This window comes from Castor canadensis, chromosome X (assembly GCF_047511655.1).
Source record: "Castor canadensis chromosome X, mCasCan1.hap1v2, whole genome shotgun sequence".
Classification (NCBI taxonomy): domain Eukaryota; kingdom Metazoa; phylum Chordata; class Mammalia; order Rodentia; family Castoridae; genus Castor; species Castor canadensis.
Window position 1 is genome coordinate 48155672 of NC_133405.1, and position 23818 is coordinate 48179489.

Sequence of the window (23818 nt, forward strand, 5' to 3'; positions counted from 1 at the left end):
GTAACCTGTGTCACAGTCTTTTGGGTATATCCCCAAGAGTGGTATTGCTGGATCAAATGGTAGATCAATGTTTAGCTTTTTAAGTAGCCTCCAAATTTTTTTCCAGAGTGGTTGTACTAGTTTACATTCCCACCAGCAGTGTAAGAGGGTTCCTTTTTCCACACATCCTCACCAACACCTGTTTTTAGTGGTGTTGCTAATGATGGCTATTCTAACAGGGGTGAGGTGGAATCTTAGTGTGGATTTAATTGGTATTTCCCTTATTGCTAGAGATGGTGAGCATTTTTTCATGTGTTTTTTTGCCATTTGAATTTCTTCTTTTGAGAAAGTTCTGTTTAGTTCACTTGCCCATTTCTTTATTGGTTCATTAATTTTGGGAGAATTCAGTTTTTTAAATTCCCTATATATTCTGGTTATCAGTCCTTTGTCTGATGTGTAGCTGGCAAATATTTTCTCCCACTCTGTGGATGGTCTCTTCAGTTTAGAGACCATTTATTTTGTTGAGCAGAAGCTTTTTAGTTTTATGAGGTCCCATTTATCTATGCTATCTCTTAGTTGCTGTGCTGCTGGCGTTCCATTGAGAAAGTCCTTGCCTATACCTATTAATTCCAGAGTATTTCCTACTCTTTCCTGTACCTGCGTTAGAGTTTGGGGTCTGATATTGAGATCCTTGATCCATTTTGAGTTAATATTGGTATAGGGTGATGTACATGGATCTAGTTTCGGTTTTTTGCAGACTGCTAACCAGTTTTCCCAGCAGTTTTTGTTGAAGAGGCTGTCTTTTCTCCATCGTATATTTTTAGCACCTTTGTCAAAGACAAGTTGGTTATAGTTGTGTGGCTTCATACCTGGGTCCTCTATTCTGTTCCACTGGTCTTCATGTCTGTTTTCGTGCCAGTACCATGCTGTTTTTATTCTTATTGTTTTGTAATATAGTTTGAAGTCTGGTATCGTGATACCTCCAGCAGTATTCTTTTGACTGAGTATTGCCTTGGCTATTCGTGGCTTCTTGTGTTTCCATATAAATTTAATGGTAGATTTTTCAATCTCTTTAATGAATGTCATTGGAAGTTTGAAGGGAATTGCATTAAATATGTAGATTACTTTTGGGAGTATAGACATTTTTACTATGTTGATTCTACCAATCCATGAGCATGGGAGATCTCTCCACTTTCTATAGTCTTCCTCAATCTCTTTCTTCAGAAGTTTATAGTTTTCCTTGTAGAGGTCGTTCACATCTTTTGTTAGGTTTACACCTAGGTTTATGATTTTTTTTCAGGCTATAGTAAATGGAATTGTTTTCATATGTTCTTTCTCAGATTGTTCATTATTAGTGTATAGAAATGCTAATGATTTTTCTATGTTGATTTTATATCCTGCTACCTTGCTATAGCTATTGATTATGTCTAGAAGCTTCTGAGTAGAGTTTTTTGGGGCTTTGAGGTATAGGATCATGTTGTCTCAAATAGGGATATTTTGACAGTTTCTTTACTTATTTGTATTCCTTTTATTCCTTCTTCTTGCTTAATTGCTCTGTCTAGGAATTCTAGTACTATGTTGAATAGGAGTGGAAATAGTGGGCATCCTTCTCTAGTTCCTGATTTTAGAGGGAATGGTTTCAGTTTTTCACCATTAAGTATGATGTTGGATGTTTGGATGACATATCTATTGATAATAATAGGGTGTTAAAGTCTCCCATGACCACTGTGTTGTAGTTAATGTATGCTTTTAGGTCCTTCAGGGTATGTTTGATGAAATTGGGTGTGTTGACATTGGGTGCATACAGATTGATAATTATTATTTCCTTTTGGTCTATGTCCCCTTTTATTAGTATGGAATGTCCTTCTTTATCTCATTTGATCAATGTAGGTTTGAAGTCTACTTTGTCAGAGATAAGTATTGCTATTCCTGCTTGTTTTCGGGGGCCATTGCCTTAGTTAATCTTCTTCCACCCTTTCATCCTAAGCCTATGCTTATTTCTGTTGGTGAGATGGGTCTCCTGTAAGCAACAAATTGCTGGATCTTCCTTTTTAATCCAGTTTGTCAAATGGTGCCTTTTGATGAGGGTATTAAGTCCATTAACATTAAGTGTTAGTACTGATAGGTATGTGGTGATTCCTGCCATTTAGTTGTCTTAGTTGTTTAAAGGTTTGATTGTGTGTACCTTAGTTGATGTTACTCTCTACTTTCTTGCTTTTTCTTTTCCTGTGGTTTGGTGCTGCCTGCCCTTTCATGGTTATGTTGGGTTTCACTTTCTGTGTGCAGAATCCCTTGAAGAATCTTTTGCAGTGGTGGCTTTGTGGTCACATATTGTTTTAGTTTCTGCTTACCATGGAAGACTTTTATTGCTCCATCTATTTTGAATGATAGTTTTGCTGGGTAGAGTATCCTGGGGTTGAAGTTATTTTCATTCAGTGCCTGGAAGATCTCACCCCATGTTCTTCTTGCTTTTAATGTTTCTGTTGAGAAGTCTTCTGTGATTTTGATGGGTTTACCTTTGTATGTTATTTGTTTTTTCTCTCTTACAGCCTTCAATTTTCTTTCCCTAGTTTCTGTACTGGTTGTTTTAGTGATGATATGCCATGGGGTAGTTCTATTTTGGTCTGGTGTGTTTGGTGTTCTGGAGGGTTCTTGCATCTGTATGGAATAGATTTATCTAGATTTGGAAATTTTTCTGTTGTTATTTTGTTGAATATATTATGCATTCCCTTTGCTTGCACCTCTTCTTCTTCAATGCCCATGATTCTCAGGTTTGGTCTTTTGATGGAGTCAGTGAGTTCTTGCATTTTCTTTTCACAGGTCTTGACTTTTTTAACGAATAGTTCTTCAGTTTTTCCTTTAATTACCATTTCGTCTTCGAGTTCTGAGATTCCATCTTCTGTTTGTTCTATTCTGCTGAATTGGCCTTCCATTTTGTTTTGCAATTCTGTTTTGTTCTTTTTTCTGAGGTTTTCCATATCCTGAGTCACTTCTTCTTTAATGTTATCTATTTTTGTCCTGCATTCATTTATCTCTTTATTAATTGTGTTCTTTGTTTTACATTGGTGTTTATACACTGCTTCTATGGTTTCTTTTATTTGTTCTTGTGCTTTCTCAAATTCCCTATTTTTGTTGTCTTGGAATTTCATGAGTGTCTCCTGTACATTTTGGTTGACCATGTCCAGTATCATCTCTATAAAATTCTCATTGAGTTCCTGTAGTATTTCTTCTTTTAGATTATTCTTGTGGGCTTCATTGGATTCTTTGGCATAGTTTATCTTCATTTTGTTGGAGTCTGGATCTGAGTATCTGTTTTATTCATTTCCCTCTGGTTCTTGTACTAATTTTTTGCTGTGAGGAAACTTGTTTCCCTGTTTTTTCTGTCTTCCCATCATTGCCCTTGGTGTTGTTATTGTTTCTGTACTGTGTGCAGTTATGTGTTTTCAAACTTGTAATATTAACAATGATGATATTTAGGATGGAAGGGTGAGAGTAGAGGGAAAGCAAAGAAGTTAAAGAAAAAAGGGAAAAACAAACAAGTAAAAAAACAAAATAAACAAACAAAAAAGTTTCAAAGATATAAACAGGGGGAGACAGTGTACTAATCAACAGTAAGCTAAACAGGCATTAGAGAGACAGAGAGAGGATTGAAAAAAAATCTCCAAGTCCAAATGCAATAAAGTTTCAGTCTTAATAATTTTGGTATTTGTCCCTCAGCCTCTAATCCTGGAGATGGTGTCTCAGAAGTACTTCTGTTGTTGTCTCATCAAAGGGGAAAAAAAACCCCAAGAAATCAAACCAAACTAGACCAAAACAAAACAAAAAAAAACACCACAAAGTGTCCCAAGTTCAAATGCAATACACTTTCAGTAAGTTTTTCAGCATGCAGGTGTAGTTCGGTTGTTGTCTCATCAAAGGAAGAGAAAAAAAAAGAGTCTGGAGACAGGTCTGTGAATGGCTATCTGAGGCTACGGCTCACCTGCCTGCTGCTGTCAGCCTGCTGTTGCTGGAGGCTTTATTTATGCAGATCTCAGGAGTGAGCTTAACACTCACCTTGCTCCGCAGGCTATGTTTACTTAGAGTTCTCCTGGGTGCGATCACCACTGCTACAAGCTTTCCCTTTTCCAAGCACACTGGCGGGGGTGACACTGCACCCACTTTCTCAGGCTGGCGTGTTTATTTACAGTTCACGTGGGAAGTGGGCCTTCCTCCCTCTCCTGTGGATCTTTCTTCCCACTGCCACTTTACAATCTTTCCCACTCCTGGTTCCTGGGCGTGTGCCGCTGCTCCTGCCTTCTCTGGCTGGCTTGTTTATTTAGAGTTCTGTGAGGGGTTTCCCCTCCCTGCCTGTTGGGCACTCAGGGCACCCGCCCTCTTTACTATGTGTCTTTTTTGTTATTGCTTATTATTCAGTTCCTCTTTTTTCCCTGGGTAGGGGTTTGTCTGTCCAGGGGGCTATGCTGATCTGTCCCAGGGTTGTCTGTGGGAGTACTGTGTGCTGTTTAGCTCACCTTGTGGTCTGAGTCTTCCCCAGCAGTCTGGGCACTGGCGTCTGGCTGCACAGGAGCCCTCCTGGTTTCTCCATGTAATGTGGAGTGGGAATGCTATGTGCAGGGTGGGGGTGTGGAGAAGTCAAAGTTTTGCCTCTTCTCAGTGTTTTTTCCTGTAAGGTGTATCTCCAGCATCTCTCCAAGATTTTACTTTAGGAAGCACACTTTCTGCTTCCTCTCTCTAGCCGCCATCTTGGAATCTCCACCCTTTAACTCTTAAGAGCTCATCAATTAATCTAGTCACTTACAGGCAAGTTCAGTCACTTATGAAAGTTTTCCTCTCTTTTGATTGAATATATGGGTCAAATCAATATATTTTCTCCCATCTTTTTCTTACTACCTCATGATGATTCAACTAACAGAGAAGGAAAGGATTTGTTCATGAATTGGCTTGATGTCAAGGGAAAAGATTCTTGTCCAATGTAGTTAACATCTGTCCACACTGGCTTCTGCTAATATTTCCTTTCAACACTGGCTGCTATCCATTCCTACTGTCATTGGCTCAGTTGGCTTCTGTCCTGTTCTGACCTTTATAGGGGCTCCCTTACTGCATTTTCCCAATATCAACTCAAGTTGTCTTTTAATCTTCTGCTTTGCATTCAACATTTTAAGCACCCCCTTGGGACATGAAGTGGGCAGCTACTCTCCCCATACCCAAGGCTTCCAGGGTCTCTAGAAAATTGTTCTCTTGCACATGCATCTCAATGCTTCTATGAGCCATTGCTAATCTTCTAAAATGCCATATTAGCTGTGTGGCTTATCTATGTTGGTTTCAGAATTCCAGGGCAATACTCTAGAAATTAAAGAAGGTTCTTAAACTTATCTGAAGTTTGTTTTGTTCTCTTATTGAGACTCAGCTACAGCAGTTAGAGGAGGCAGTGTAGGAGCAGGCTGTAGGTTCTTTTCTCAGAGGATGGTAAATTTGTTAATCTCTGTTGTGTAGAATAGGTGGAACAGAAATACAATTTATGGTGCTGGTGAAGTGGCTCAAGTGGTAGAGTACCTGCCTAGCAAGTATGAGGCCCTGAGTTCAAACCTCAGTACTACCAAAAAATAAAAAAAGAAATACAGTTTATGCACACTGTCTGGTGCCTCTTTGATTGTGGGGATATACTCTGTCCTGGAAAATTGATCTTAAGAAAGTCCTTAATGTACTTAAGTGGAATCTATGCATGAGAAAAACAGTTGGGAAAAGACAAAGTTGAAGGCTTTTCAATTAAAATAGGGCGGGCCAATACTAATGCATACATGTGTAATAGAAACACTGAACTATCAGATCAGTCACCAAGAGGGTATTTATGTGAGGAACCAATAGCTTCCTGGGGCAATGGGGTGAAGATGACTTTAGGGCTTAAGATCAAGGCTTGGGAGATAGGTTAGCCAGGCTCAGAAGACCAAAAATCATATGTTCTCCCTCATATGTGAACTTTAGATCTAGGGCGAATACAGCAATGTTGTTGGACTTAGGTTACATGACAAGGGGAGAGTACATACGGGAGGTATGGGGATAGGTAGAAAACCCAAAACATGAAAGTGTTTGATGCCCCACTCCAGAGAAACGAATACAGAAACCTTAAAGTGACAGAGGTCAACATGAGAAAGGGATCAGGAACCAGTGTAAAGCTCAGTTAGAGATAAGTCAACTTGGGCCGTAATACATTTGTGCATGAAAGCAATGCTAGGAATCTCTGTGTATAGCTATTCTTAACTCAACTTGCAAAAATGTTTTGTCTTTCTTATTATGCTTATGTCTTCTCTTCTACAAAATTAGAGATACAGGCTCTGCCTGGAAGTGAGGGGGTGTTGGAGGAGAAGGTGGGGATGGGGGGCAGGGGGGAGAAATGACTCAAACAATGCATGCACATGTGAATAAATGAATAAGATAAAAGGATCAGGTCTTGGGTCTTGAAGATTAAGGCCTAGAATGAAAGTACACAAAGGTGGTGACCAATTAAGGTTATAATACATATATAAATGGAAATTTCACAAGAAAACTCCATGTATAGCTATCTCAAGCAAATAAAAATGCCATTTTTTCCCACAAAATCCTAGAACAGGAGGGAAGAACAAGTCCTGTCTGAGGGGTTGGTACCAACAAGAGGGGAAAGGAGGTGGGGAAAAGGTGTAGGAGGGTGAATATGGTGCAAATACTGTGTACACATGTATGTAAATGAAAAAATGATACCTGTTGAAACTATTCCAGGAATGGGGAGAGAGAAGGATAAAGAAGAATGATGGAGAGGGTGAAATAAACTATGATATCTATGATATATTTGCAAATGCCACAATGTACCTCTATATAATGTTTTATATAGTACAACAATAATAAAAAAAGGTACTCAAAGGCTTTTCTGGCCTCTGCATAAGGCTCTTCTGTTTACACAAAACTCACTCTAAGTTAATGAATAGGCTAAGTATCTCCATTCTGGGGTGTCAACTTGACTTTGTATAGTCCTGAGATAGTGATGCTAAATTCCTTGATGGGGAAGGTTAATGAAACAATTTGAGAAAGAGATGTACCATTTTGAAGCTAGATTATACAATTTCGGTGAAGACAGTTTGTTTTGGAAAATATTTCCCAGAATGATCCCTTGCACCCAAGAGCAAAATCAAAGCATGAAAGGAGAATGTGTTTTTAAAGGGGCAAAGAGATTTGTTCTTTTATTCTTTGTACTTTGCTATACTATTTGACTAGTTTGATAATATGCAACTATCATATTTACATCATTATATTTGAGAATATATTCACATTCATGGATTGAAACTTCTAATATTATTAAGATTATAATTCTACACAAAAGGATCTTTTTATGCAATGTAACCCCTACTAAAATCTCAATCACATTTTTTAAAAAATTAGAAAAACCCATCCTAAAATATCTATGGAATATCAAAAGGCCCCTAGTATCCAAAAACTAAATTGGAAAGGACTATCCATATGAATCAGAATGAAATTGAACCCATCACTAACAACCTATACAAAATGTAACTCAAAATGGTTCAAACACCTAAATTTAGGAGCTGAAATTATAGAACTCAGGAGAAAACGTATGTTGAATCTTCATGACATTAGATTTGAGAATGATTTCTTGATATCAAAAGCACAGACAAGATGAGAAACAATAAACTGATCTTTATCAAAATTAAAAACTTTCATGCATCAAAAGATGTAATTAAGGCAATGAAAATCTACCACAGAATTAGAGTTGATATTTTAAAATCATATATTTGATAAGGAATTATTATCCAGAAAATATAAAGAACTATAAGTCAACAAGAGGAAGAAGAGCTCAATTAAAATATGGGTGAATTACTTGAATATTTCTCATAAAAAGGTAAAATGTAGCCAAGGAACATATAAAAAGATGCGCATAATTTTTGTTAGGAAAAATGCTAACTAAAACCACAATGAGTCACCACTTCACATCCATTAGGATCACTACTGTTTTTAAATAATGGAGAGTAAGTATAGGGAGAATGAGGAGAAATAAATGTCTTTGGATATTGCTGATGGAAATAAAAAATGGTTCAAACTCTGAAGAAATAAGTTTAACAATGCTCAAAAAGTTAAACATAGAATTAACAAAGGATCTGGTAGTTTCACTTGTATGTAATTGCCCTAAAAACTGAAAGAATTGACTCAAATAGATACTTATGCAACAATGTTCATAACAACATTATTTACAATAGATAAAAGATGGACATAATCTAGATGTCCATCAACAGATGAATGGATGAACATAATGTGGTATATACATATAATTCCATAAAAGAGATGAAGTTCTGGTACATTCTACAACATGAGTTAATCTTGAAAACATTATACTAAGTGAAATATACTAGACACAAAAGGACAAACATTGCATGATTTCATTTATGTGATATCTGGAATAGTCAAATACATAAAGAAAGTAGAATAGAGTTTACAGGGGAGAGTTGGTAATAGTGGTAGTGAAAATGGGGAGGTGTATAATAAGTACAGAGTTTCTATTTAGGGTGATAGAAAAATTCTGGAAATGGAGAGTGTTACAGTTTCCCAACATTGTGAATGTACATATTGCTAATAATTATACTGTTCAAAGTGGAGGACATGTTTAAAAAATAACAAAAACTACAACCCCAAATCATTTTTGCATTATCTAAAACATTCCACACATATTAAAGTATCTTGGATAGTGTGGAGCAAATATGTTGCTAAATGGTGTAGGAAACATAAAATTAGCAGATGAGCCTTCACTAAAGAGGCCTAGAAGCATATTTGAGAGCAAAGCTTTATATGCATGAAGTGTGTGATTTCTAAAATAACCGTGAACATAGCCTGGAGGTGCACAAACTCTACTAAGTAACAGAAAGGAAAAAAATAGATGTAAGTTTATCTAAGATAGCAATAAATGAAAGTTTACTGATACATAGATTGACACAGGTCCCTTCACTTATCCCATAAGCTCCAGAGATCTTGTAAGGAAAAAATGTTTTTTGGAGGGCCTTAACCTGATTAGAACTAACTGTAGTTTACTGGGTCCAAGTTAGGTAAATATATGGATATATTATTTAAGTTTAAGTAAAGCAATACTGACAAAGTAGGCAGAAGTCTTAGCAAAATTCTCACCAAAAATTTTGGACAGAATTAGCAATGCAAATTTAAAAAATATCAAGAAAGTGGCAGAAGATGCAACTTGGTTATTTTATAGCACATTTCATCATCTGGCAAATTATCATTAGAACACAATGCTGATCTATTCTGATTTATCAAGGAGCTGGCTAAAATAATTTTAAGTCACCAAGACTATTAGAAATATGAACTCATATTCACTCACAACAATAAATTAATAAAATGTAAACTTTTCTTTAACAAAACAAAGAGAAGAGGTAGCAAGAGAGGAAGAGTGCAAATGAACAACAGGAGAGCCCATAATAATAATTAGTTGATACTCTATATCAAGGGTTTACTACGTACCATGAGCAGTGCTAAGCATTACATATATTATCTTACTTTTTCTGCGAACCCTATAGAGAAATGTAGCTGAGTCATCTAGCTATCCTTGTCTCAGCTCCATAGTGAAGGATTATTTCTGAGGAATGTCTACCCAATGAGGTGTTAAAATTTTTATTCATCCCTATTCAGTTTAGTGTAGCAATGTGACTGGTTATTGTGGTAGACTGAATAAAGGTCCATAAGGTTATCCTCTCCTATTTTGTGGAACCTATTAACTTTAATTTACATGGCAAAAAGGACATTTCAGATGAAGAAAGTAAAGGATCTTCAGATGGAGAAATTATCCTGGATTATCCAGATGGGTCCTAAATGTGATCACAAGTGTCCCTTTAAGAAGAAGGCAGAGGAGTATTTGACCACAGAAGAAGGTAATGTAACAAGGAAAGCAGAACGAGATTTGAAGATGGTGTGTTGCTAGATTTGAGGTTGGAAGAAGTGGCCATAGGTCAATTAATGCAGGACCTGTGCACTAGAAACTTGAAAGGCAAGGAATTTGATTTTCTTCTAGTGCCTCCAGATACAGCACAGCTCTGCTGGCATCTTTGTTTCTGCCCTGTAGATCTACTTTGGATTTCTGACCTGCACAACTGTAAGGAAATACATTTCTCTTGTTTTAAGCCAAGTGTGTGGTAAGTTTGTTACATCAGACATAGGAAGCCAATAGAGTTCCCACTAAGAAAAAATGGGTATAAATATGACCAGGACCATGATGTAATTTGCAAAGATCATATATATATTGACTTCATTATCCTCTCTCTCCATAAAATTATATTTTGTGACTGCATTGGTATAAAGATGAATATAATCTAGGACTAATTCACTATTGTTTGGTCATTACTAAAATGTTCTGTTTTTCTTTTAAAATAGATTAAAATGAAAACCTCTTACATGGGCCCCTATGAGTGTCATCAGCTCTAAACCCTGTGACTGCTGTACATAATGAACAGGTCAGTGATATATATTCTTCAGAGCCATGAAGGCTTCTATTGAAAGAGGTCTCTCTGATCAAGCAGCTTATACAAGAAAGAGATTCTGTTTTCTCTTCATTATCATGTAGAGGAAAGTTACATTCTATCTATGAATACCTATATTGTACTATTATAAGTGAAAAATAAACTTTTATTGTTTTAGGTCAAAAAATTGTTGGAGTGTATTTGTAACAACAGGTAAGGCTGCATTAAGGAATATAAAAAATGGTATTTGATGTAGATTTGATCTCTAATGAAAACCTACACTGTGTGGCTTTGCCTTAGCAGTTAATTTATGCAAAGTGAGGAAGCTGGCATTGAAAACTTGGCATACAGATACCCAGATTTGGTATCTATATATCCAAGTTGTACAGTCGCAAAATATTGTGTGAATTTATCATTCATGATAACTTGGAAGTCAGACCAAAGACCTACGATGTTTGACTCTCTAGAAGTAGAGATTGGCTAATAGAATGTTGGTATGTGTGCTGCTTGTTACTTGCTTCAATGAGCAACATGTGTAATGAATGGGATCCAAACAGGCAAGAATTACTTAGTTTGAGAGCAAAGACAGAAAGCAAGACTCTAACAACTGGTGATTGCACTAGTCTCCTCAGGATGCTATAACAAATTACCAGAGAGCATGTGGCTTAAACAACAGAAGTTTATTTTCTCACAATTTGGAGAATTGAAGTTCCAGATCAAGGTCTGGCAGGGTCTACTTCTGGTGAAAACTCTCTTCCTGGCTTGTAGACAAGAATTCTCACTAAATATTCAGATGGACTTTCCTCTGTATGTGTGCATTAAAAGAGAGAAATATATCTCCCTTCCTCCTCTTATAAGGCCTCAATTCTATCAGATTAGGACCCCATCACAGCAATCTCAGTTAGCTAAGCTACATCTTAAAATATTTCTCTCCAAATACAGTGAAACTGGGGCTTGGAACTTCAGCACATGAATTTTGGGGGACACAGTTTATTCTATAGCAGTGGCATTGCAGGATTTAAAATGCCAGCTACTACTGGATTTAAAATAGAACTCAAGATGAAAAAAATCTTTAAGTAAACAGACCAATTAAAGTGGCTCAGCAGGGCCCCAGTAGCTCATGTCTATTATCCTAGATACTTGGGAGTCTGAGATTGGGAGAATTTCAGTTAGAGGCCAGCTCTTGGCAAGTAGTTCATGAGATCCTATCTCCAAAATAACCAGAGTAAAATAGACTAGGGGCATAGCTCAAGCAGTAGAGCACCTGCTCTGCAAGCGTGAAGCCCTGAGTTCAAAGCCCAGTCCCACCAAAAAAAAACCAGTGCCTCAGTTAAAGTGAAAATGGCAGAATGGAGAATCCCCAAATCCCATTCCTTCATCAAAGTGACTAATAAACTAGAAAAATCTGTCACAATCAGTTTTTGGAACTCCGGAGACTATCCAAAAGGTTACAGAAATCTGGGAAATGTTTAATTAAGAAAAAATTAGTTGAAATTGGGCAGGAAGAGAGACCTGTGAAATTTTAAATTATGTGGCTCTTACCCCAATTCCCAGCTCAAAGGTGGCCTTGAAGAAAACAGTTTATGTTCTAGGCAGAGATATGGTAGCAGAGAGAGCAGAATAGGTCTTTTCTCACAGGATTGTGCTTGTTATCGTTAATGTATTCTGAGACTCCCTGGAGTCTCAGAAGTTTGCCTTTATTTTACTTAATCACTGCTGAGATAGCTATCTGAGAAATACTTCTTGAAGGCAAATGATCATTGGAAATAGGTAAGAGTTGGAACAAACAATGTGCTATCCAGACAGCTTTGGAATAAATGCTGAGAAGGGTCCCCTTTGAGGAATATGGACTTCCAAATACTTTGGCATATTCCTAGGAATTTATAAGACCACACAAATGACCATAGTTGGGCATATTCTAAGGAAGTAGCTGAGGACTTAATACTTAGCTCTGGCTCACCATCCAGTTCTGTCAAAAAGAGTGAAAGCTAAAGCAAAGTTGTAAGAGCATGCTAAATATTGGGAGAAAAGTAATATGTACATTGAATCCATTTGCAAAGACCATTTTGGAGAGTTCCTAAAATCTCAGTCTATTTATTAGCTGACCTCTAAGTTAATGTAACAGAACATTTATTGGTCACATTTGAAAAGAACACAGGATTTACAAAAATTAGTTCAGAAAAATAACTAAGTAAATAAACAGTAACAATACAATAAACAGCAACAACAAACCCTAGGCATGGGAGAATACCTGATTTCTACATTTGCATTATTATAATATTCAAAATGCCCAGGTTTCAACAAAAAACACATAACAATATGAAGAAATAACATATAGCCAGTATGCTGTGAAGAAAAAGGAAATAATGGAAATTGTCCTGGTGGAACTAAGACATTGGAATTACTAGATGAAATCTTTGAAATAACTATTTTAAATATTCCCAAATAGCTAACACTACATGATAAGAATGAAAGGAAACCATAAAATGATGTCATACCAATTAAAGATTATGAATAACGTGATAGAAATCATAAAAATGAACCAAAAAACATAGTAACTCTAATAAAAATTCACTGGATGATTCAGTAGCAGATTTTCAGAGGCAGAAAAGAGAATTGGTGGACTTGAAGATAAGTCAATTGAGAATCGTAAATTAAAAATAAGGTATGAAGAAAGCCAACCAGGTGCTAGTGGTTTATGTCTGTAATCCTAGCTACCTGGGAGGCTGAGATCTGGAAGATTACAGTTTGAGGCCAGTCCAGGCAAATAGCTTGCAAGACCCCCATCCTCAAAATAAAAAGAGCAAAATAGACCGGAGGTGTGGTTCAAGTGGTAGAGAGTCTGCTTTACAAATATGAAGTCCTGAGTTCAAACCCCAATCCCATCAAAATAAAAACAAAGAAAGCCTGAGAGAGTGTTCTAAAATATATATAATGGAAATTCCCAAGGGGAAGGGGGAGAATTAGGAGAAAAGTGGATATTTGAAGAAATAATGACTGAAAACTTGCCCAGTTTTTGAAAGATAAGACTACATGCCTATCAAACTTGATGAATCCCAACTAAGAAAAACTAGACAAGATCTGTCCTGAGACCCATTATAGTCAAACTGTCAGAGGACAAATGCAAAGAGAATCTAGAAAGCAGCAGCTCATTAAATGTAAGGGGTCCTCAGTAAGAATACCCACTTATTTTTCATCAAAATCCATGGAGACCAGGAAGTAATGGAATGACATACCTAAAATAATGAGACAAAAAAATTCAATAAATCCAGCATCTATAATTCAAAATGGTGAAGAAATTAAGATATTCCTAAAGAAGAAAACTGAGGAAGTTTTTTAATTAGGTGATTTTCCTTTAAATAAATACAAAATCATCTCAGGCTGAACTAATAATATATCCACATGAGGAAATTAAGCAAGTGGGAGGAGGAAGGGGTGAAGGAGAAGGTGGCACAAACAATGTATACACATGTAAGTAAATGTAAAAATGATAAAATAAAAGGAGAAAGAAAAAAATAAAGTTAAAAATAAAAAAAGAACAATTTCAAAGGTAACTACATAGGAAAATAAAAAATTCAATGATAATGTATTCTTTGTTTGTAACTCCTACATTCTCCCATATTATTTAAAACAACAATTATATAAAATAAAGATGTAATTTGTGACAATAATATCATAAAGCAGGGGTCAGAACAATATGGGAATAGTTTTATACTACTACAAATAAGTTGGTATTAATCCAAAGTAGATAGTTCTAAATAAGATGTCAATTATTATCTTAGGAAGCACTAAAAAACAACAAAAATATACAGTAAAAGAATGGCCAGATAGTAAAATAATACACTAGAAAATTTCTGTTTAACATAAAAGAAGATAGCTATCCTTATCTCAACCAGCAAAACCCCTTGTTCCTTCCTATTATTGCTTATACTCTCTCTACAACAAAATTAGAGATAAGGGCAAAATAGTTTCTGCTGGGTATTGAGGGGGGGAGCGGGAGGGGGTGGAGTGGGTGGTAAGGGAGGGGGTGGGGGCAGGGGGGAGAAATAAACCAAGCCTTGTATGCACATATGAATAATAAAAGAAAAATGAAAAAAAAAAAAGAAAACATTAAAAAAAAAAAAAGGATTGAAAAACTGAAATGATATGTGACATTTAAAAATTAAATAAAAATGACAATGTAAGTCCTTTCTTATCAATAATTACATTTTATGCAAATGAATTAATACTACCAATTAAAACACAGAGAAGGAAAGACTGGATAAAAATCATGATCAAACTTTATGACTTCTACAAAAGATTCATTTTAGACTCAAATGCAGAAATAGTTGGAAGTAAAAGGATGAAAAAGATATTTCATATAAATAACTCAAATAGAGCTGGTATAGCTATATTATTACCACACAAAACTGTTATAAGAAAAAAGGAAATTATATAATGATAAATTGTCAATTCACCAAGAAGATATTTTAATTATAAATATACATTTATTTAGCAAAAGCACTCAAAATATATGAGACAAAGACAGAACTAAAGGAAGAAATGAACAATTCAATAATAGTTGTGGAAAATTCAATATCTTATCTTCTGTTCTGGGTAGAATAGCTAGACAGAAATTCCAAAAGGAAATGGAATTAAATAATGTTAAAAATGCGGATCTAACATTAGCTATTAGTTATTATCTACTTATCACATTAAAAAATCACAGCAGAATATATATTCTTCTGGAGCACCCAAAGAACATATTTTAGGATGGACCATGTGCTAAAACACAAATTTCATTAAATTTTATATGATTAAACCACTCTTGGGGATATACCCAAAAGACTGTGACACAGGTTACTCCAGAGGCACCTGCACACCCATGTTTATTGCGTCACTATTCACAATAACCAAGTTATGGAAACAGCCAAGATGCCCCACCACTGACGAATGGATTAAGAAAATGTGGTATCTATACACAATGGAATTCTATGCAGCCATAAAGAAGAACGAAATGTTATCATTCGCTGGTAAATGGATGGAATTGGAGAACATCATTCTGAGTGAGGTTAGCCTGGCCCAAAAGACCAAAAATCGTATGTTCTCCCTCATATGTGGACATTAGATCAAGGGCAAACACAACAAGGGGATTGGACTATGAGCACATGATAAAAGCGAGAGCACACAAGGGAGGGGTGAGGATAGGTAAGACACCTAAAAAATTAGCTAGCGTTTGTTGCCCTCAACGCAGAGAAACTAAAGCAGATACCTTAAAAGCAACTGAGGCCAATAGGGAAAGGGGAACAGGTACTAGAGAAAAGGTTAGTTCAAGAAGAATTAACCTAGAAGGTAACACCCACGCACAGGAAATCAATGTGAGTCAATGCCCTGTATAGCTATTCTTATCTCAACCAGCAAAAACCCTTGTTCCTTCCTATTATGGCTTATACTCTCTCTACAACAAAATTAGAAATAAGGGCAAAATAGTTTCTGCTGGGTATTGAGGGGGTAGGGGGAGAGGGAGGGGGTGGAGTGGGTGGTAAGGGAGGGGATGGGGGCAGGGGGGAGAAATGAACCAAGCCTTGTATGCACATATGAATAATAAAAGAAAAATGAAAAAAAATTTTATATGATTAAAATCATATATAGTATATTCTATGACCACAATGGAAACAATTAAGAATCAATAATGTGGAAATTAAAGATCACACTATTAAACAATGAATGGGTCAAAGAAGAAATCATAAAAGAAATTAGAAAATACTTTGAGATGAATGAAAATAAAAATATAACAAAGTAAAACTTATAAGATGCTGAAAAGCAGTCTCAGAGGGAGATTTATAACAATAAATACAATACTGATAGAATGACAAATAAAAACATATTATTATTTCAATAGGTTAAGACAAAGCATTTGACAAAATCAAATACCCTTTAATGCTAAAAATAATTAACAAGTGAGGAATAAAAAGGACCTTGCAAAACCTAGTAAAGGATACTTATTAAAAACTAAAGCTTGTAATTATGCTCAGTGATGAAAAACTGACAGAATAAAATAAGAATACTTATTCTCATACTTCCATTCAACATTTTACTGGACGTTCTAGACAAAGAAATTAGGCAAGAAAAAGAAAAAAGAATAAGTGGCATACAGATTGAAAAGAAAGAAGTAAATTGTCTTCATTTGAAGATGTCATGATATCATCTTTTAAAAAACCTGAAGATCTTAAAAAAGAACTATTAGAGTTATCAATGTTGCAAGATAGAAAGCAATGCACAAAAATAAGCTGTATATCTATCCACCATTAATGAGCAATCTCAAAGGAAATTGGTACCAGTAGGAGGGGAGAGGATATAAGGAAAGGGTGTAGAAGGGCAAATGTGATATACATATTATGTACTCATGCATGAAAAAGGAAAAATGAGACTTGTTGAAACTATTCCAGGAATGGGGGGATAATGGAGAATGATGGAGTGGGTAGATTCAACTATGATATAGTGTAAGAACTCTTGAAAATATCACAATGTACCACTAGTACAACAATAAAATGATAATTAAAAAGGCAACAACTCGATTTACAATAACATGCTAAAGATACAAATTCTTAGGAATTAATTTAACCATGAAAATTTAAGATTTTACACAGAAACTTCTAAACATGGCTGAAAGAAATTAAAGCAGACCTAAATAAATGGAAAGATATCTTGTGTTCTCGGAATAGAAGACAATATTGTTAAAATAACACTATGCATATTGATCTTGTATGTTCAATGCAATCCCTACTGAAATTACAATTTCCTTTATTTCTGAAGCAATGGAAACGCTAATCCTAAAATGCATATGGAAGTATAAGAGACCTTGGATATCTAAAACAACTGAAAAAGAATAATAAAGTTATAGGGTTTACACATCCCAATTTGTAAACTGTGACAAGCTATGGTAATAAAAAAGTGTGGTGTTGGCATTGAAAAAGGTGTAGATAAATGGAATGGAAATGAGAGTCTAGAGATAAATCCACACATCTGTAGTGAATTGAATTTTTTACAAGGGCTCCAAGACAATTTAATAGGAAATAATGGTCTATTTCATGCATAGTGTTGGGGTAACTAGATATCCACATGCAAAAGTATGGAGTAGGACTCTTAACTCAAACCATATATAAAATTCCACTCCAAATAGGAAAAATTCAGTATTAAAGTTTTTGAACTAAAAAGGCCTATTAAAACTTGTTAGTTAATAAGATGAACTCAGTCCTTCATCAAAGATCAGATTTCATTTCTTTCACCCTCAATATAACTGGTTTAGGTGGCCTCCACTAAGAAAAGACAGCATATTGGGAACGTATTGCAGGTATGAGAAGGAATGTGTATATAGATATTTAGTGGCCAGAGGTACAAATTGAGATAACTAATTGTTCTCAAAAGATCTGTGCCCTGACTTCCACTGGATAAATTTGTTGTTGAGAAACAGATACCTTACCAGGGACTCTATTTCCCAGAGTGACTTAGATACAGATAGATGTTTATGACATTCTTACCAATGTGATGAGTGGAAGTAATCTATATTATAACTAAATCAAAGAGATTGTCAGGCAGATATTCCCTTTCCATAATGTTTCCTAATTTTGCCAGCTGGATGCACAGTACTCCAAGCCTGAGCATATGAAAGAGTTGGTCTATATTAACGTTCCAATACTATCCCTATTATACAGATGAGGAAATAGAGGCTTGGATGTATATTTAGCAGTGAAATCAGGATGGTCTCACTCTGAAGCCTCTGGTCTTGTCTAGGAGCTTACTTGCCTTCCAGGAAATGGTAGTAACAAAGGCAATAGACAGCAGCATGTGTCTCTTTCTGAAGTTACTTTGTGTTGTAGCAAGAAGCCTCCCACATGCAAAAGGAAGGCAATGGTTATGCAAAACCTGTCAGAAAATTTCAACAGTTTCTGAGAAGGAGCCGTGGGTTTCCAAAAAGCTAACTGAAAAGTTGCAACTACATACAAACAAGGGTTACTTTATCTCTCCACTTCCCAGAACGCCCCACAAGATTAAGTTGATTTTTCCTACTTCTGTCACTTATTTGTTTCATGATCCTGCAAATTATTAACTTTGCAAGGTGAGATTTTGCAAGTGCTTGCCTTAGCCTGCATCTCACCTCCCCCATCCTGTTGTGGAAATTTCCTTTATCTATTTTCTGTCTTGCTACTGCCAAAACAACTTGCCTTCTCTTTACTGATTGTGGGTCTACTACAGGAACAAATCCTTTCTGATAATTGCTGCACTTATTTCTTGGCTCCAGTCTCAATCCTTTTCTATTTATTCAAAGGAGCAGGCTTACATTACAAGTGAGCATTTTGGGGCTGGTGGGGTTGCTCAAGTGGCAAGAACCTCAGCCTAGCCAGTGTGAGGCCCTGAGTTCAAACCTCAGTGCCACAAAAATGAACAAACAAAAAGAAGTGTGCATTTTGAAGCCATAGGTACCTGAGTACAAACCCTAATTCTTCTACTGATTGGCTAAGGGAACTTGGCAAATTAATTAGTGCCTAAGTAGCATGATGTTGGTAATAATACTAGAAAAGTATTTTGGAATCATTACCTAGATTAAGGACTTGGCACCTGAGTATAAATTGGGGTGACTTTTCTTGGGCAAGATATTCAAGAGGTCAGATCAGCCAAGAATTAAAGCTTGAATGTAACACTTCTGAAAAGGGATATTAAGTTGAAAGTGGAGGAAAGAAGTCATAAATACTAAACATGAACTCAAGACCAGGTATAGAACTGAGGACTTTGGTCTTTACATATGTGCCCTTTCTTTCTGGTCATGGATATACACCTATATATTTTAATGAAAAGGTATTCAATTTCTTCCTATTCTGTATACAAATTCTGATTATGGTGGCTAATTTTAGTCTTTACTATGGAGAATATTGAAACACAATCACAATGGATTTCGAAAATTACCCACAGATCCTAGAATTGGAGCTGAATTAAATGACTGTTAAGATGTTGGAAAGTGACAGAGTTGTCTTGGGTTGTGTATGCAATAATTGTAACATTTTGGGAAGATCATTTTTGGAAAAATGTCTATGGGAAGGTGTGTACACCCTGAGCATTCAAACACATGAATTCTAGGATATACGTATTACTTTTTGGGCACCCCAAAATCAATTTTCCCTTCTTAATGTTGCTCCAAATTCCTTTGGCAGACCTACTCCTTGTCCTTTATATTAGGTCTACTTAAATCAATGATTCTGCAATTGTCTAAACAAGAGGCAGGTGCATGATCAAAGTTTGGATAAATACTCTGTGGATTGATTTTGAATGTGTTAAAAATTTTTTATTATCATATTATTGTTGTACTGGGGGTACATTGTGATATTTTCAAAAGTTCTTACAATATATCATAGTTGAATTCACCCCTCCATCATTCTTGTTTATCCCCCTCTCCTCATTCCTGGAGGAAAGGGACTCATTTTTCCATTTTCATATATGGGCACATGATGTTTCCACCACATTCACTCTCCTACACCCTTATATTCCTTTCTACCTTAGTCCCCTTCTTATGGTGATTTCAACAGGTTTAAATATTTCAAATCCATTCTCCTATAGAAAGCACATGAACCATATTCACCTTCTTAACTTCCTTCTTTTCCCCTCCTTCTCCCATTATTGACCTGGCCTTAGCGTGACCTGTTTTTCATAATATTACTTGTATTTGTATTAGGTCTGTATTCCACATAAAAAGAGAAAACGTGACCTTTGGCTAACTTCACTCAAGTTGATGTTCTCCAGTTCCATCCATTTACCTGCAAATGACAAAATTTCATTCTTCTTTATGACTGAATAAAATTCCATTGCATATAAATACCACATTTTATTAATCCATTCATCAGTAGTGGGCATCTTGGCTGTTTCTATAGCTTAGCTATCGTGAATAATGCCGCAATAAACATGGACATGCAGTTGTCTTTATTGCAACCTGACTTGCATTCCTTTAGATGTATCTCTAGGAGAAGTATTGCTGAATCATATGACAATTCTAGTTTTAGTTTTTTGAGGAGCCTCCGTACTGTTTTCCATAGTGGTTGTACTAGTTTACATTCCTACCAACAGTATATAAGGGTTTTTTCTTCCCCACATCCTCATCAACATTTATTGTTACTTGTGTTCCTGATAATAGCCATTCTAACAGAAATGAAGTAAAATCTTCAAGTGGTTTTGATTTGCATTTCCTTTATGGAAAGGGATGTTGAATATTTCTTCATGTGTGGGTTTTTTTTTTTTTTTGGTCATTTGGACTTCTTCTTTTGAAAAGACTCTGTTTAGTTTATTTGCCCATTTCTTCACTGGATCATTGATATTTTTGGAGGAGTTTAGTTTTTTGGACTCCTTGTATATTCTGGTTATTAATTCCTTGTCATATGTATAGCTGGCAAAGATTTTCTCTCATTCTTTGGGCATTGTCTTCAATCTGATGACCATTTCTTTTGTTGTACAGAAGCTTTTTAGTTTCATGTAGTGCCATTTGTCAATCCTGCTTTTAGTTGCTGAGCCATCTGATTCTTAATTGTCAGGATAAAAAACCTGAAAGTGTCTGAGGTCCAGACAATATCCCGGTGTCCTATTTAGACCAATCATTCTACAATACCACTTGAGCTCATTCCTAGCCCTATTTTCCAGTTTCCCATTGGTTGTTTGCCCTTAATATGAATGCAATAAATTTTTATTGCTTACTTTTGCCATAATTGTATTCTATTTTCCCTAACTTTCAAAAAGTTTCGGGCCATATATAACATATTAATTACACACATGGATACTTGCATCAGTATATGGATTTGAATTCATGCTCCACCACTTCCTTATCCACTTTGGCCTCAATTTACTTGGAAAAAGGAGGTGATAAAATGGTGCTTACAATATAGAATCATTGTGTTGTAAGTTCTCGATAAATGTTAACTTTCAGTATTATGTAACAATTTCTAAATCTTTAAAAATTAAGTATTCTTACCTTTTCCTTCTTTACTACTACATGACAATGAGGTGTTGAATGGGCAACACCTAGACATGGGATTTTATTATGCTGATTGTAATAATGAGTTTGGCTGCTGAAGATTTGAAAGATGGTAAATGTTTAGCTTAATTTACATGGGAACAAATCAGGAGCTAGGGAAATGGTGAATATTTAATTGCTTTTCAATAATGTTTGACAATTGGCCTGAAGTATTTTGCACATAACATTACAGTGTAACTGACCAGTGACAAGTTTTCCTTTATATTAATTAAAATAAATTAGAGTGTGTGTGTGTGAGAGAGAGAGAGAGAGAGAGAGAGAGAGAGAGAGAGAGAGAGAGAAAGAGAGAGAGAGGGAGAATGAAAGAGAGGGTCTGGTACTGAGAGCTTCTGCTGAAGAATTCTATCTTTGCTCTCCAGACAATTCTCCAGGTGATGTTGATCAATACTTTCTCTTTCTATGTTTATTTCCATATTGCTTTTTGCAATCAGGTCTTGATCATCAATAGATATACAGCTGAATTTTTTATCTGAGTAGTCGCTATGGTTCATAGCATTCACATTGCTTGCCATAGAGTTTTAAAGCATTTTGTCAGTGTTACTTAAATGGTGTTTACTTTGAAAACACTAAGAACCTTTAAACTTTCCCCATTAGCCACTTTCCCTTTTGCATCTTGTAGCTGCAATTCTGCTATCTACAGGGTTCAAATGTCTCTTTTTACCTGGTGCTAGAACAGAATGATCAGAGAAAAACCTATGCTTTTAATTAGTGTCTTCATTAATACAATATCTTTTCTAATTTCTTATTCTATTTTATAGTCCCAGAATTTGATAAATTTGTGAGAGCCTAGATTTATTCAATCATGGGTTTTTTCTAGAAATGCAGCCTTTTTATTCCTCAAAAATAGTGTATTTATAGAGAAAAGTTGAAAATCAACTGTATTTTTTGATGTGCAGGTATACATACACACAAAGCTGTTAGCAATAGTTGACTCTGAGTAGTAGGGAGTGTAGATAGAGATAGAAGTGGAGGTGTGGATGTAGGGCATTTTCAATTTTATTTTATACAACTCAATATTTTGAATAAGGAGCACATGACACTTTCAGAGTTGTATAATTTTAAAGCTATAGATTTTTTTCTTACAAAGGCATTTTTACATAGTGTGTTGAAATAGTCTCTATATCTAGGATTTTTATCTAGCTCAAATCCCACAGTCAATTATTATTATTATAATTATTTTCTTGCATATGCCCTTGACTCTCCTTACCCTTCTGTCACTTTGTCATACTTAATTGGGAAAGTTACACCCTCAATGAACTCCAACCTTTCTTCCATGTCCTTACCTGAGAAGCTGATCATGACTGGAGAAAAAATACACAGTAATAAATTAATGCCCACACATTTTAGTAGGCCTTTAATCTGCCATAATATCTTATTTTTAAAATTTGTATTTATTAATTTTTATGGTAGTACTGGAGTTTTGACTCAGGGCTTCACACTTGCTAGGCAGGCACTCTACCACTTGAGCCACTCCACCAGTCCTAATATCTTATTGGTTATTAGTCCATTAAACCTCCCATTTTGCACTTTCTCTGTCTTCAAACCTCCAATACCATCTCCTCCATCCTCTGTTAGCTGATGACTTTGCTTCCTACTTTGCAGTGAAAATTGAAGAAACTGGAGAATTTTCACAGACTTATCACCACTGCTACCCACTTAGTCATATGACCACTTAGTCATATCTATGATCATATACTCTCACTTGCTGCTTGTTACAAAGAAGAACTTCCCTCACTATTGTCTAAAACCAATTTTTCACAACTTGATTATACATCCTTTTACCTACTTTTGCTTTGAACTCCAGCAATTCCTCCTTTTCTCTCCTTCACAACTATTATTTTTTGTACTCCATTGTGTCATTCCAATAAATATGCAAATTTCCTTCTTTCTTCCATCATAAAAAATCTTTCTTGCTGGTGGACTGACTCAGGAGGGAAGAGAGCTTGCCTTGCATGTGTGAGGCCCTGAGTTCAAATCCCAGAACCGTCAAAAAAAAGAAAACAAAAAATATTTCTTGATCTCACTTCCTTGTTAACTCACATCACATTTCTTTACTCAACTTGCACAGCAAAACATAAGTTTATCAACACTTGAGTTCTCCAATTGCCCTCATCTCATCTCATACTCTATCCTTGCACTCCCGATCTCTCTTGTTTTATTATAATTCACATGAAATGAAATAATCATATCAAAACTGTACAGTTCAATGAATCCTCACAGATATATAGTCTCAAAATCTGTCTTCGAGTCAAGAAATCAAATATTTACATCGATCCAGAAAGATTCC

General features: G+C 35.7%; 1 long non-coding RNA gene across 14 annotated transcripts in view; it reads left to right on the forward strand.

The window, feature by feature from the left end:
• The window catches only part of LOC141419754 (uncharacterized), a 279105-nt gene that overhangs the window by 1937 nt on the left and 253350 nt on the right, over window positions 1–23818 (forward strand). For 11 of the 14 annotated variants that reach the window (XR_012444416.1, XR_012444413.1, XR_012444421.1 and 8 more), the window contains exons 2-3: window positions 10393–10472; window positions 10657–10691. This is a non-coding gene — a long non-coding RNA (uncharacterized lncRNA). The remainder of the gene's footprint in view (window positions 1–10392; window positions 10473–10656; window positions 10692–23818) is intronic. The other 3 variants (XR_012444417.1, XR_012444418.1, XR_012444419.1) reach the window with 1 other exon arrangement.